The sequence below is a fragment of the Podarcis bocagei genome, assembly GCF_964188305.1.
Source record: "Podarcis bocagei genome assembly, chromosome: 6".
NCBI lineage: Eukaryota > Metazoa > Chordata > Lepidosauria > Squamata > Lacertidae > Podarcis > Podarcis bocagei.
In genome coordinates this window covers 46,154,025-46,167,342 of record NC_138130.1, presented here as the reverse complement: position 1 = coordinate 46,167,342, position 13,318 = coordinate 46,154,025, and the positions used below count along the sequence as shown (strand labels likewise).

Genomic DNA, 13,318 nt, shown 5'->3' with positions numbered 1-13,318 from the left:
CTCAGTTTACTCCGGGCCATTGCTTTAGATAAGGGGTAATTTCTGTATGCTTTCCATCCTTCTCAAAATGCTTTAATTCCCCACTTCCTTCCTTTGAATATATTTTATCGCATGTGGAAGACTGAGCTTTGCATTTACTTTCATTGCTTCAATCCATTCTCTGTTCTCTTTCAAACAATTCCTGGGAACATTAATTTTAAACAGTACCCTTTTCTACAAGCAGTTTAATGGTGCATTCCACCTTGCATGCAATGAGATTACATCAGTAGAATCAAATCCAAAATTACAGAGCATTATATTCATTGTGGTCATTGGCAGAGTTTGATCAAGCTATTAAGTTTATCAAAAAGGTGGTTTTCCTTTTAAAGGATAATTAAGTTTTCCATATAAAATAGAAGCAGATTTTTTTAAAAAATGGGTAAAGGCTGTAGTGCGAATTAGACATAGACTGAGCTTGAAGACTATATATATTCCTTTAACATCATGTGCAGAATCTACATATTAAGATGATTGTATATGAATACATGATACTGTTGCAGCACAGTCCTACATACACATTCCAGTGTTGATGGCTGAGGGGCTTAGGATTGTGCATAGTTGCATTTCTCTTGGTGGAAAGGAGCTCTGCTGGTTTTGGTGCTCTACTCCTGCAGATGCCCAGGCTGCACCCAGATGGCTGGAGAGCTAATGCTGGCAAGTTTTCCTGCCAGCAATAGCAATCAGAAAGCCCCGAAATGAGATGCTGCGGTGAGAGTGCAGCACAGGCAGCTTTGAATCCACTGGATCACTAGCTTCACAGATTCCCCAAGGAGGCCACTCCTCAGTGGCCCAAACATGGGTTGACCTGGCATAAAATTAGCATGAGCCATCAGGGATTCAGACGTAGCAATGGATCTGCCACTTTGCTCCTCCCCAGCCTCAAAATAAGATTTCTGTGTTACACAATCAGTAGATATCAAATATGGAGTACTGTATATAGACTTGGATTGCCTGAAAGTCATACACCTGACAGTTAGTTTGCTTGTGCAGCTGAGCTTTATGTATGTGGGGTGGCTATTCCTTGTATGGATGCCTACACTGGATACTGCAATATGTGGTTAAAAGGGCGCATTTTTTTACAATCTACATTCTGTGTGCTGGGGTTGGTTTATGGATGCCAATGTGCTCAGATAAGCTGACTGATACCTGCAACTGTAGACATGAGATGTCTGTGGAGACACAAACGTTCAAAGGGTGCAAAATAGATTATTCAGTATTTCTAAACAAGATCCATGTGGCCACGCCCCTGTATCTTAGTGCAGTTGGGAATATGTATTTATGTGGGCTGTCAAGGGCAGCTGCTGCTGTGTGTGTGTGTGTGTGTGTGTGTGTGTGTGTGTCTGTGCTCAGGATTCCAGCAATAAGGGGTCAGGAGCCTGGAGGCTATTTTGAGTAGGTTTGCTGACTGGATTACAGGAAATTGTATATTTCAGTGTAAGCATCCATTTGCTTGCAGATAACTAATAGAGGAAAATAGGTCAGGGGATATTTTGAAGCATTATACCTTGCATTAATAACTTGTATAAAAGAGGCTACTTCTCTGTCAAATACATTTCTATTTCCCAATTTGAAATACATGTTATTGTGGCAGAGGTATAAAATTAATGTTTACTCAGATTATTTTTCTCTTGTGTTTAACATGATTTGCTAGTTAGTTTAAACTATCTTGAGTAGTAGCATCTCTGTGTTTTGGATCAAGAAAGTGAGATAATTTCAGTGGTTTTTCTTATTCTTATTTATTAAACTTATTAGTTGTATGTTGCCTGAATGGTCTCCCATTATATTTTAAAACTTTGGTCCTGAATCTGCTTCCTGTTGATAGTGATTGTAATTTTTAAAAGCATAAAAAGCTAAAAGGTCTTCTAAACCATGAAGCAAAACATCTACATTAGTAAAAGCAAGTTTCATCTTCCCAGCAGAGGGTGATTCTGATCTTTCTTAGAACTTGAAATCCTCTTTTAGTTCCAGTAGTTAAGAAATTGCTCTTGTGTTTTCCTTGAGAATCAGAGCTGTTGCCATGGCCACAGTTTTCATGGTTCCTGAATGGACTATCAATGAATTAATTGATTATGTAGTTTGACTTCTACACTTAGCACCATGTCCACTTCTGTGAGCTTAATATTTGGCTCTAAGGAGCATCTTCCATGCGGAAATATGCATGCTGGCTTTTTAGCAAAGTGTGAAGCATGGAGGAGTAATCTGTTTCCAGCTACTTTCTGATATTTGAGTCATAGCTGTCAACGTTTCCCTTTTTTTAAGGGAAATTCCCTTATTCCGAATAGGATTCCTCGCAAAAAAAGGGAAAAGTTGACAACCATGATTTCAGTAGTGGCAGATACTTTGTCTATTTGAATTCTCTGTTTGTGAAATTTAAACAGCACCTCTCTTTATATTATACCCTAAATAGGAAATATGATTTAAAATATATTTAAAACTATTGAAGAGCTACAGTTGAAACCTACTATAGCATGGCATTCTATAAACATCTGTGTTGCTCCCTGATTCTTAAGCTGTGTGTAGCTGTGTTTCATTCTCAGTTAACAGTGATTTAATTGCAAATCCGCCTCACGTTACTAATTTAGTTAATTTATTCATAATTAACAGTATTCTATTTTCTGCCAAGGTTTGTGGCACTGCAATAATAGTATTTTTTTCATTAAAAATAAAATGTAAGAGCTGAATTTCTGAGGGTCTTTTTTATTCAGTTACTTTGTAAAACTAAGTAAAAAAAAAAGGTGAAATACTTAAGACATTTATTGTTTTCTATTAGAGTTAAATGAGAAACCTTTAGGAGCATAACTTTTGAGATGAAATGTTTTGCCAGCTTTTGTGTGCCCTAAGGTGAACATTTACATTGGAGCTGAGAGTTAACTTCCTCCAACAGAAATAGTCTTTTCTCCAATGGAAATACAGTCCTTCTTCCGTTGGAAGAAGGGAGCCTTTGGCTAGAACCCAATACCTACTTTTACTCCCAAATTCTCAGAAGGCCATGCAGTCACCCTCCTTTTGGAAGGCATGGGCACATTTGCAAATCTCTGTAACTCATGTAAGCACTACACATGCACTGCAACCAAGCACATACCACTACCTATTTCATTGGCTAGGACAGAATATGTGACTTCTGTATGTAATGGTAGTATTATGAGGTCTTATTTGTTTGCATTTATTTATCACATTTATATTCCACCTTTCCTCTAAGGATCTCAGGGTGACATACACCATTCTCTTTCTCTTTATCCACCCAACAACCCTGTGAGGTATGCTAGGCCAAAAGGCATTGATGGGCACAAGGTCACTCAGTGAGTTTTTGTTGCTGAGTGGGGATTTGAACCCTGGTCCCCCTTCTCCAGCATTCTAACCACTCACCACACTGGCTGTCAGAAGCATCTCCAAACTATTTCATTTTAGGCTACAGTAGTTATAATGAGTGTAAAACTCAGAATCACTGGGTAAGATCTTCAACCAGTGGTGTGGTACAGTGTTTAAGGCATACAATGTTGGACTGGTGCCAGGGAAACCCATGTCCAAATGTCTGCTTAGCTATTCAGCTCACTTAGCGAGGGGCAAGTTCCTATGATCAGACCCTGACATGGTAGATCAGTGGTTCTCAAAGGGTGTTGCGGTGTGGCAGGAGAGGAGGGCAAGTGTGGTGGAAAGATATACAACCAGAAACAGTATCCAAACACCAACTGTGAATATGTACACGTGAAATAGAATTGGATATGATCTGAGAGGGAAAGTGCTAGGAAAATGTGGTACCATTTGATAAACGATCACCTGAAACAGCCACCAGTTCCCTGGTTTTGTTTGATTCTGTTGCTGGCATGTATAGTAGGAGCTGATGGATCTCAAGAGAAAAAGTTGTTGCCAGCAGGGACTGCGATCAATAAGAGATCCTTTGGGTACACATAAGAGCTTGTGCTTACCAAGCAGAACCTTTTATTCTCTGAAAAGCAGCTCCCTCGTGCAGTGTATCATAAGGTGCTTTTGAATTTCCTCTGAATTTCAAAAGCAGTTTTCCATGTGGTACATAGAGCTGTGATCTAAAGAAGAAACGCTTTTTTAAAAGCAACCTTATTGTTCTTTTTCATAATCACAGAGAAGTGGGTGGGTTGTTCTTATTCAAATTAACTTCTTCTTTTCTTGTTGTTGTTGCTTTCTTTATTGTTTTAGCAATGGGTCCCTATCTCCTTCCAGTATTATTCTTTTTGATTAAGAGAAATTCAGTACTGCACTCCTCCCCTCCCCTGCCTTGAGTTTCTCAGGGGAAGACCGCAGCAGAGTACTGCACCCATCAGAGATAGGCTTTAAGTGGTGGAAGTTATGTGAATTACAACTTACTTCACACTGCCATTCCCTTAGGGTCAAATTAAATGAGAACACAGCCAGTGTCTTAGTAAGTGCATATAAGCTTTGAAAGAAAGGGGGAAAGAACAAGTCACTGGGTTGTCATTAGTTTCCCAGTTCCAACTTTTTCCACAATGGTAACAATGTATGACAAGGTTTCTGGGGCAAGAGCAGACCACATTGCCAGGCAAAAAGAGCCTGATCATGTAGAATAAAATGTCTTCCCCTGCTGCTGCTACTACTGCTGCTGCTGCTGCTGCTGCCAATACTACTACAATCTCCACAACACATTAATCTGTCAATATGTGTTAAATCCAGGGGTAAGGAATGGGACAGAGTCTCATTGTACTATTATGGTTCTGTCAGTTAACAGCAGGTGAGGAGGAAGGAACCTGGGCACATAAACCTAGGCACCTTTGTACTATATCTGGCCAGAGGTCCCAAATTGCTAGCCATGACAGATGGTATCATTGGTTCTTATCCTTATTGGAAACTTCTATGGTTAACAAACAATGAGTCCTCCTCTCTGCTTCACACCTGCTGTTCAATGGCATGTGTAGCACAGCCTGCGCCACCACAGCCATGCAGCAGACCATACTTTAAGCCATCACTATCCCACCACTGCCAAGCACTTGATTAGTGTAAAACTGTTGTTTCTGATATTGACTCCTCTCCCCTTTCTGCCAGCCTGCATTGTAAGATAAGAAAATGGAAGCAGAGTTCAGTCATCAAAGGCACAACTGTTTAGAAATTGGTGCCCAAGTTTTGGTTTTGAATTTCCTGTTCCTGGGTAGGGACTTTCTTGTTTTGATTGTATACAAGCTGCTATGGGGGCCTTTTTGGTAAAGAAGAAGAAGAAGAAGAAGAAGAAGAAGAAGAAGAAGAAGAATGGATTCTCCTCTCTGGAGATAAACAAAATTTTATTTGAGCCTTGTGACACATAGAATAATAGTGTTGATATTACCATATTTCAGTTCCATCTTGATATGCTGCATCAAAACTAGGTGTCTTGTGCCTCCTTAAGGACTATAAAATGTGTTGTGCTGCAAGCTTTCATAGGCTGAATCATAAAGCCTTTCTCTGGCATTTTTTAGCATGTGATATGTATCTGATGAAGTGGTCCACAAAGACTTATCAGAGCGATATCCTGTAGTATACTATATTTACAAACTCTACTCTCCCTTTCTCCCCCAGGCCAGTGTTCATTTCTTCTTCAGTCATTATTGACATGGTGTAGAATCAAGCTAGATAAATACAAGCTTACACCCACATTTTCAACCCTTTCAGATAGAAAGAATGGTTCTTCAACCATAGTTATATGTTTCAATGAACAACAAGGTACCATAACATAAGCATGACAAAAATGGACCGTTAAATTTATGAAGCTTTACATAAAGTATCAAACTATTGTAAAATTCAGTCTTGCCTTGTAGCAAGAGGTTTGGATTAGTTGTCCACTTAGTCCATTTCAGCTGAATAATTTTGTTTGTTTGTTTTAAATATTTCTGAGCCATCTTTCAAGACTAGCATTCTCAATGCAGCTAACATTAATACCCAGTGCACACTTCATTAAATCTAAGCTTTGAAACATACAGTTCAAATCACAATACAGCAGCAAGTTAATTTAGTTTATAAATACAAACTCTCATTAACCTCAGCTAGCATAGCCAGATATCAGGAATGATGGGACTTGTAGTCCAACAACATCTGGAGGGACATCACATTGGCTATCCCAATGTAGACCTACTTTCACTTACTGAAAGAAGTTAAACTCTGTATGTGTTTAAAACCAGCCTCGTGTCTATCCCAATGGATTTCCTGTTTTCTGAGATAGTTTGATGTTTAACCAGTGGAAAATCAAAATACTGAATGAAAGTCTGTGCAGCCATGGAGGCCCAGATTTATTTATAAAACTATTTTTGTGCTGTGTATTTCCTCTAAGGATTATATAAATCCCATTAAAAGAACTGCCTCCCAAATTACTGCAGGGTCCCGCCCCTCCCCTCCTTTTGAGAAATATATTCAGATGCATCTAGGTGAACTTCCAGAATTTTAATTATATCTATATCAGATGAGCTGCAGAAATATAAAAGGGGTTTTGAAGAGATTTAATTTTAGATAGCAGCTTAATTAACGGCATTTGGAAAAACTAGTGCAACTTTAATTAAATGTCTCTACATTAATTTAGTCATTTAATTGAAAATGCATTGGGATAGTGCTTACAATTTATCACCCTTGCTGTTTGAAGGAAGGGATTTTTTTCCAGTAAAGTGTAATAATAATAAACTGCTATTTTTACGTCCTTGCTATCTTTGTCAGCTGAATCATATTTTCCTTGAAAATATGAATTTTGATTTGTGAGATTTTCTGAAAGCACACATTGTTAGGAAAGGATGTAAAAAATGATAGGATTCCAAGATGCATCTTGCAGGATTCCCTCCATTACATGTTTTTTTAAAGATACAGCAGCCCAACCACTTTAGCATTGCCCTGTCCTTTAGTTTTGAGCAGCGGGGTTCAGATCTGTGAAACATTTTTAAGCCTGCAATCCTGTACCCTCTTACCTGGTAGTAAGTCTCACTGAACTTACTTCTGAGTAGATCGGTATGGTTTTGTGCTGCTAGTCTCTTTCTGTGCTTTCTACTAAAGTATAGTATTGTAGAGTATAATGTATTAATTTGCAGCATCCTTAACTTAATCAGGCCCATTATGCCAAAAATATTCTATTCAGTTTCCTAATGATTTGTTTTTCTCTTTCCAGGTCTAAGATGTTCACTGCATATCAAATATCCATTGCATAAATGGGTATTTGAAGCCATTTCGGCTAGAAATTTCTCACTAATTTAGTATTCCTTCTTACAATAAAAACTGCATGTTTGACATCTTGTACATCAGAATATCCAATATCGTGCCCTTCAGAAGTTGTGGAGTCCATTTCCCATCATCCCTGACCATTAAACATGCTGGATCAGGATGATGAGAGTTGGACTTCAAAACATTCATCGGGACACATTGACTAACCCTGTTGTACATAATCTGTACATTAAAAGTCAACCATTGTACTAGTTGTCCAATTATTTTGTCCCATTCAGACTGGAAACTGATATGAGGTTTCCAGCCAGAAATTCCATTTCGGGGGGGGGGGTCTTTTAACAATAGGTGTATGTGCAATACCAATTAAAAATGAAAAAAGGAGTCTGTCTCCAATTTTATTACATAAGAAACCTATCTTCCCAGTTATGTGCATATATTAAATGTATGTTGCCTCTGCCATCAACTCCTTCCTTACTTTGCTTCCTTTTTATGTTGCAATGCTTGCCTGGTTAGAATAAACTATTGAGATGCCTTCTGAAGATGATATACTTTGTATAAATTGCAGTCGGGGAAGCATTTCTTGTTTCAAGTAATCACTCTAAGAAAAACAAAAGTATTTACATAATTGCCATGCTACTTTTCTCATAAGAACATTAGCTACTCCCTGAAAAGTACTCCTTGGTTGAAAAGTAGGAGGTAGAAGATGACTATCCTTTCTTCTCACAATTAGCAATTCAGCCAAGCAGCAGTGGCAACTTCAGAGGATGTCTCAGTTGAGTTTTTCATGGGTGTTTTCCTCTCTTTCTCTCTCTCTTAGCAGAGACAGTCTGAGGAGCCTCTACAGCTTTTGCACATGCTGGCTATGGATAGTTCCAGCAAAACTGTACAAAGATGCAAATTTAATAATAATTTAGTGAGACTAAATAGATGGAAGAGCATTTCTGTCTTTTGCAGCCAGGCAAACATTTGTATTGTTTTGCATACTACGCCAATAGAAAAGTTATTTTACCACTCAAGGCATTCAGAAACAAATTATTATGGCAACATATAAAAGATTCCACAGGTATACCATGTGCAAAGTATGTTAACCCCAAAGCAAAGCTGCCACTGTTACTGATTTCTAAGGTTATTATATCATGGTACTCTTGCATCAATTAACAGGCCTTAGTATTAATAACTGAACTTTTCTTCCCTTGCATTATTTGAAGGCAAATATGACCAGTTAGTCAAGTAATGCTGAAGAATGAATACCTGCTTAGAAGATGTTCCACATTTAGAAAGAAATCCATTAAGATTCCTGAACACTTTATAACATAAAAAACTGGAAACAGGACTGCTACTGCATATGCAGCAGTTAAGTCTGATAAAAACAATCCCACAAGGGATAAATGTTCAAACAATTTTTAGATTCCATTTAGAAAATACCTAAAACCAAGAAATGATGGCTATATTAAAATCAACCCCTTGGCATCATAACTAAAATGTGAAGGTGCTCTTCACAACACTAAAGTTATTGATTCTATTTTTAACAGTACTGCAGACACAAATGACTGATTATAACTCTCAAGATATACCTCATTCCTCTAACTTAGTGGCCCCGCAATGCATAGTCAATGCTGCTGAACTAATACTGAATGTAAAACTGAAGGAGAAACTGGTCCTGAGGTGAATTTGTTCCCTAGGAGTAGATTTGTTGGCAGCCCCAACAACCTCCACATTAAACTTTTTGCAGCTTAATATGTGAATCAAAAGAAATATCTAGGGTCCCCCTTCCGCTTCTAAAAAGCAAAAGTAAACATTTCAACAGCCTTATTCTCCAGGAGACAGTTTTCTCTAGACAGTTGAAAAACTCAATGCAAATGCCTTTGTAAGAATAATTTATATTCATAAGAATTTAATAATTTATGTTTGTATTCACATATATATTTTTCATATTGAAAATGATCGTCTCAATGGGGTATATCAATAGTCCCATTTATTTCAGTGGCTTTACCTTTATCATGGCATTGATCCAGTTTGTGTGCAATGCTAAGCCAAAACATGGCTAAGCATGAACAAGAGAGCATGTGGGTCCTTGCAGCAAAAACTAGAGGATTGGCTGCTTCACTCCTCCCCAGTCCGGTGGCGGCGGCACTATTTAGAGCTAAGCTGTGGTTTTGTTTAGTGTTACATTGAAACCTAGAGCTCACTGTATGTCTCATTGAGACACACCACTTGTGGATTGAGTGGTAATCCAATAGCAAACTTTGGTTACACTGCATGGTTTGTTTGGAGCAAAACAACCATGAGCCATGGTTCATTCATAATGCTAAGCAGAGCTTTTTTTTCCCAGCCTGAACTTGCCGGAACTCAGTTCTGGCACCTCTCAGGTGTGCACTATTGCCATTCTAAGAGAACGAGGGAGGTATTTGTGGTGAGTTCCAGCACCTCTTTTTCTTGACAAATAGCACTGGTGGTAAGCCAAACTTTGACTTAGCTCTAACTGTGCAGCAAGACCGGGTGAGGCAGTGAATGAAGCTTCTGCCATTTTAGCCATGGTTTGGCTTAGCACTGCATTTTACATTGTCTCTTTCTAGAGATGCACATAACAGTTAGTATTAGTTCATCATAATATATTATGATTTCTGTTCTATTGCACATAAAATCAAAAAGCTTTAATAGGCAGATGTTTGTTAAGAAATTCTTGAAATAAATAAAAGAAGCCAACTAAGCTATTGAAAGAGAGAGAGAGTTTTCTACTTCTTGTACTTTGACTGCTGCAGTACGTTGAAATCCAAAAGTGTCCTCCTATGTGTGGAAGAGGTGTCATGGAAGGGCTTACCTGTCAAAAAGGAAACTTAATTCCAGAAGTTCCATTCTACTTGCATAATCTCCTAGGCTTGTTTCTCCATACCCATACATCCCTCTTACCTAGGAAAGCAAAAAGTATTACCAAAGTTCAAGACACATTCCAGCCAAGCAAAAGCATTCAAATAAAGTGCAAAGTAGGGGAGGGGAGGGGTGTGTGGCCTAAGGAAAGTCCTGAGAGCTAGATAGAGAGGCTTGGAGGGTTGCCATTCCTGTTCTTATGCATCGTATGAACACTTGAACATCTATTTGTTGAATCGTGAATAGTAACTAAATTCTTCCTGGTCATAAATCTAACACTAGTAGTAAATTATTAACAGTACAAGTGTGCCATCATAAATTGGTATGTTTCAAAGGATCTTAGACAAAGTTAAAGAAGACTGGAAAGGTGAGCAATAATTAGAGCTGGATATATAAATAAATGTATGAGAAAGATCACCAACCAGGAGAAATGAGAACAACATTTTTTAAAAAGAAAAATATTATACAAAAAAAGTGAAACAAGGAGGGGGGAGTAACCATAAACCTTATTGCACCAGGAAATATTTAACAAAATGCTATCAACATTACAAGTAGAGGGAAGATAATTTTAAATTAGAAACAAAAGCAACACCAAACATAGTATACATCTAATGAATATATCCAAACATACCATTTTTGTCTCTACATACTATTCTTTCAAGTTTCTATTTAAAGCTAGTGAAAGTTATTTGGAATAGTGAAAAGAAGGGCTACCATGGGTAAAGAAATGCCACATATTGTTTCAACACCTGACACAGTGATGAAAAAGAAATCTAAATTCCATGAAGTCCCTTTGAAGCCTTCTATTACAAATACACACCATCTGTTTTCTTGGTGATTGTTTTTAAATAAAGATGCATAATGCTGTCATTGAATTGAATAAAATTCCCTTGATTATTATTTTCAACCTGATGATGTAGTAAACAAATTATTCAAATAATGTATATTTGGGCATGATTCAATTAATGAATCCCATCAGCAGAAGCCCTGAGCAAGGGCTTCTGCTGGTGCAGCGGGGTTTTGCCCCTTCTCATCCCCCAGCACACCCTGCTTGTGGGCAGGGGACAAGAAAACCCCAAGAACAATGGGGGGGGGGAATAGTTCCATCTGGCAAGCTGAAATGCCTGTCCCGATGGAACAATTGCTTTAGCATAACATTTAATTCCTCCCTTCGTTCTTTATTTGTTATGATAAAAAGAGTGGTTTTAAAAACTATTTTCTACATGTTAAACAATTTATACAGATCAATTTTTCTTTATAGTTTTTCTAAAAGGGCTAGGGACTCTTTGCCCTTGCACAACTGGTATTCTGAGGTCCAATCCCTCTAACACAAATGTTTCATTTAGCTGTGATGCGTAATAGTCATGGATAGAGTTACAGTGCAGCCCTATGCATGTCTACTTAATAAGTCCCACTAAGGTTAATGGGACTTACTCCCATGTAAGTAAGTATGTATAGTACTGCAGCCTTATTCTCCATGATATCCTATAATACACTTGTAAGGCCACACAAGCAGTTGGTCACAATGGGTGAAATTTAACTTAGTTTTATTCAGAGTATACCCACTGAAGTTAATGAACATGACTAGGTTAGGTCCCTTAATTTCAGTAGGTTCACTCAGAGATGCATCATCATCACCACCATCTTCATCACTGTTGAATACCATCCAATTTAAACAGTGAATTCCGTAAGTTGATTATGCACTGTATGAAGAACTTCCTTTACAATCAAATTTATCATTTTCTTCTGATTCTAGAATTATGAGAAGGAAAACTATGTTATCTACATTCTCCACACTATTCTTAATATTATCAACTTCTATTATATTCTGTTGTTGTTATTGTTGTTGTTATCGTCGTCATACCCTACCCATCTGGCTAGGTTTCCCCAGCCACTCTGGGTGGCTTACAGCATATATAAAGCATAGTAAAATATCAAACATTAGAAACTTCCCAATACAGGGCTGCCTTCAGATGTCTTCTAAAAGTTATGCAGTTCTTTATCTCCTTGACATTTGAAGGGAGGGTGTTCCACAGGGAGGGCACCGCTACCGAGAAGGCCTTCTCCCTAGTTTCCTGGTTACCTAGTCTTGATCATGTTTCTTCTATATGCAAAAAGCCTACATATTTTAGCCTTTCCTTGCAAGGAAGCTGCTTTTATTCATCAATCATGCTGATTTATCTTTTCTGCAACTTTTGTTGGCATCAAACTATAGAATAGTTGTAATTGAATTTGATTTTAAAAGTGCATCTGCTCTGTTATAACTTTCAACTTTCAACACAGTTATTTATCAGTGATTGTTCAGTAAAACAACTAGAAGCATTGGTAATGTTCTTTGAGCTCTTTCCAGACATGACTTGAAGTGTCCAAGGCCTCATGCATAAAAGGGCCAAATTCTTTCTGCCCCTGACCAGATATGCCTGTATTACCTCTAAGTCCACATGTTGGCCATATCATTTGCACAGTTTATTGTAATAATTATCTTCCAGCTTGAAGACAATAACAATTGTGCAGACTGGATAACATATGAAGGAAATTTCTCCATTTGGCCTTAATGTCTAATTCATTGTTAGATTTGAGGGCGTTCTGGGATGGGAAGTATGGGCAGAATGTGTTATAACACTCCTCAACATGGGTAGGCTTCTTACTTTTCCCAAATGGCTGTTGTGGTAAAAGGTTTACTGGGAAAGAAGTGTCCTTCTTATGCTATTCTGTCACTATGATTTCTTAGTAAAGTTGCATCATTAGGCAATTCAGCCAGGTAATGTCAAGATGGTTATCTGAACAAATCTTCCATGAGTACCTTACTGACACATACAGTAATGACTTTCCCTTTTGTGAACTTTCTGAAAGCAAAATGCATTTTGCCATCTCTAGTGTGACTTCTCAGTTAATAGCTTTAGTGGCAAATAATCAGATGGTGTCTCTAAATTCATGCATGCATGTTGGTGCATTTGAATGAGATGACCTCTGTAATATCACATGGCATTTAGAGAAAAACGTGAGCATACTGTGAGAATTCCTTCTTTCACATATTTTGAATCATGTCATTGTGGCTTTTGTTTTATTCACCTTGTTTCCAGATTTTAATAACCAAATCAAAACATTGAGACCACAGTCTTTTCAGAGAAGTCCCATGAATGTAATAATGTACTTTGGAGTGAGTGAGTTCGCTTGAATACAAAACCCAAAATAGCTGAGAGATATCATCCCTACAACAAAAACCACTAAGTATTCAAGTCTGAAGAAT

The 13,318-nt window shown here is 37.9% G+C and overlaps 1 protein-coding gene across 11 annotated transcripts in view; it reads left to right on the top strand.

Annotated features, from left to right (window-relative positions):
* The window catches only part of DMD (dystrophin), a 1,036,503-nt gene that overhangs the window by 867,130 nt on the left and 156,055 nt on the right, over positions 1–13,318 (top strand). The window lies entirely within an intron of this gene.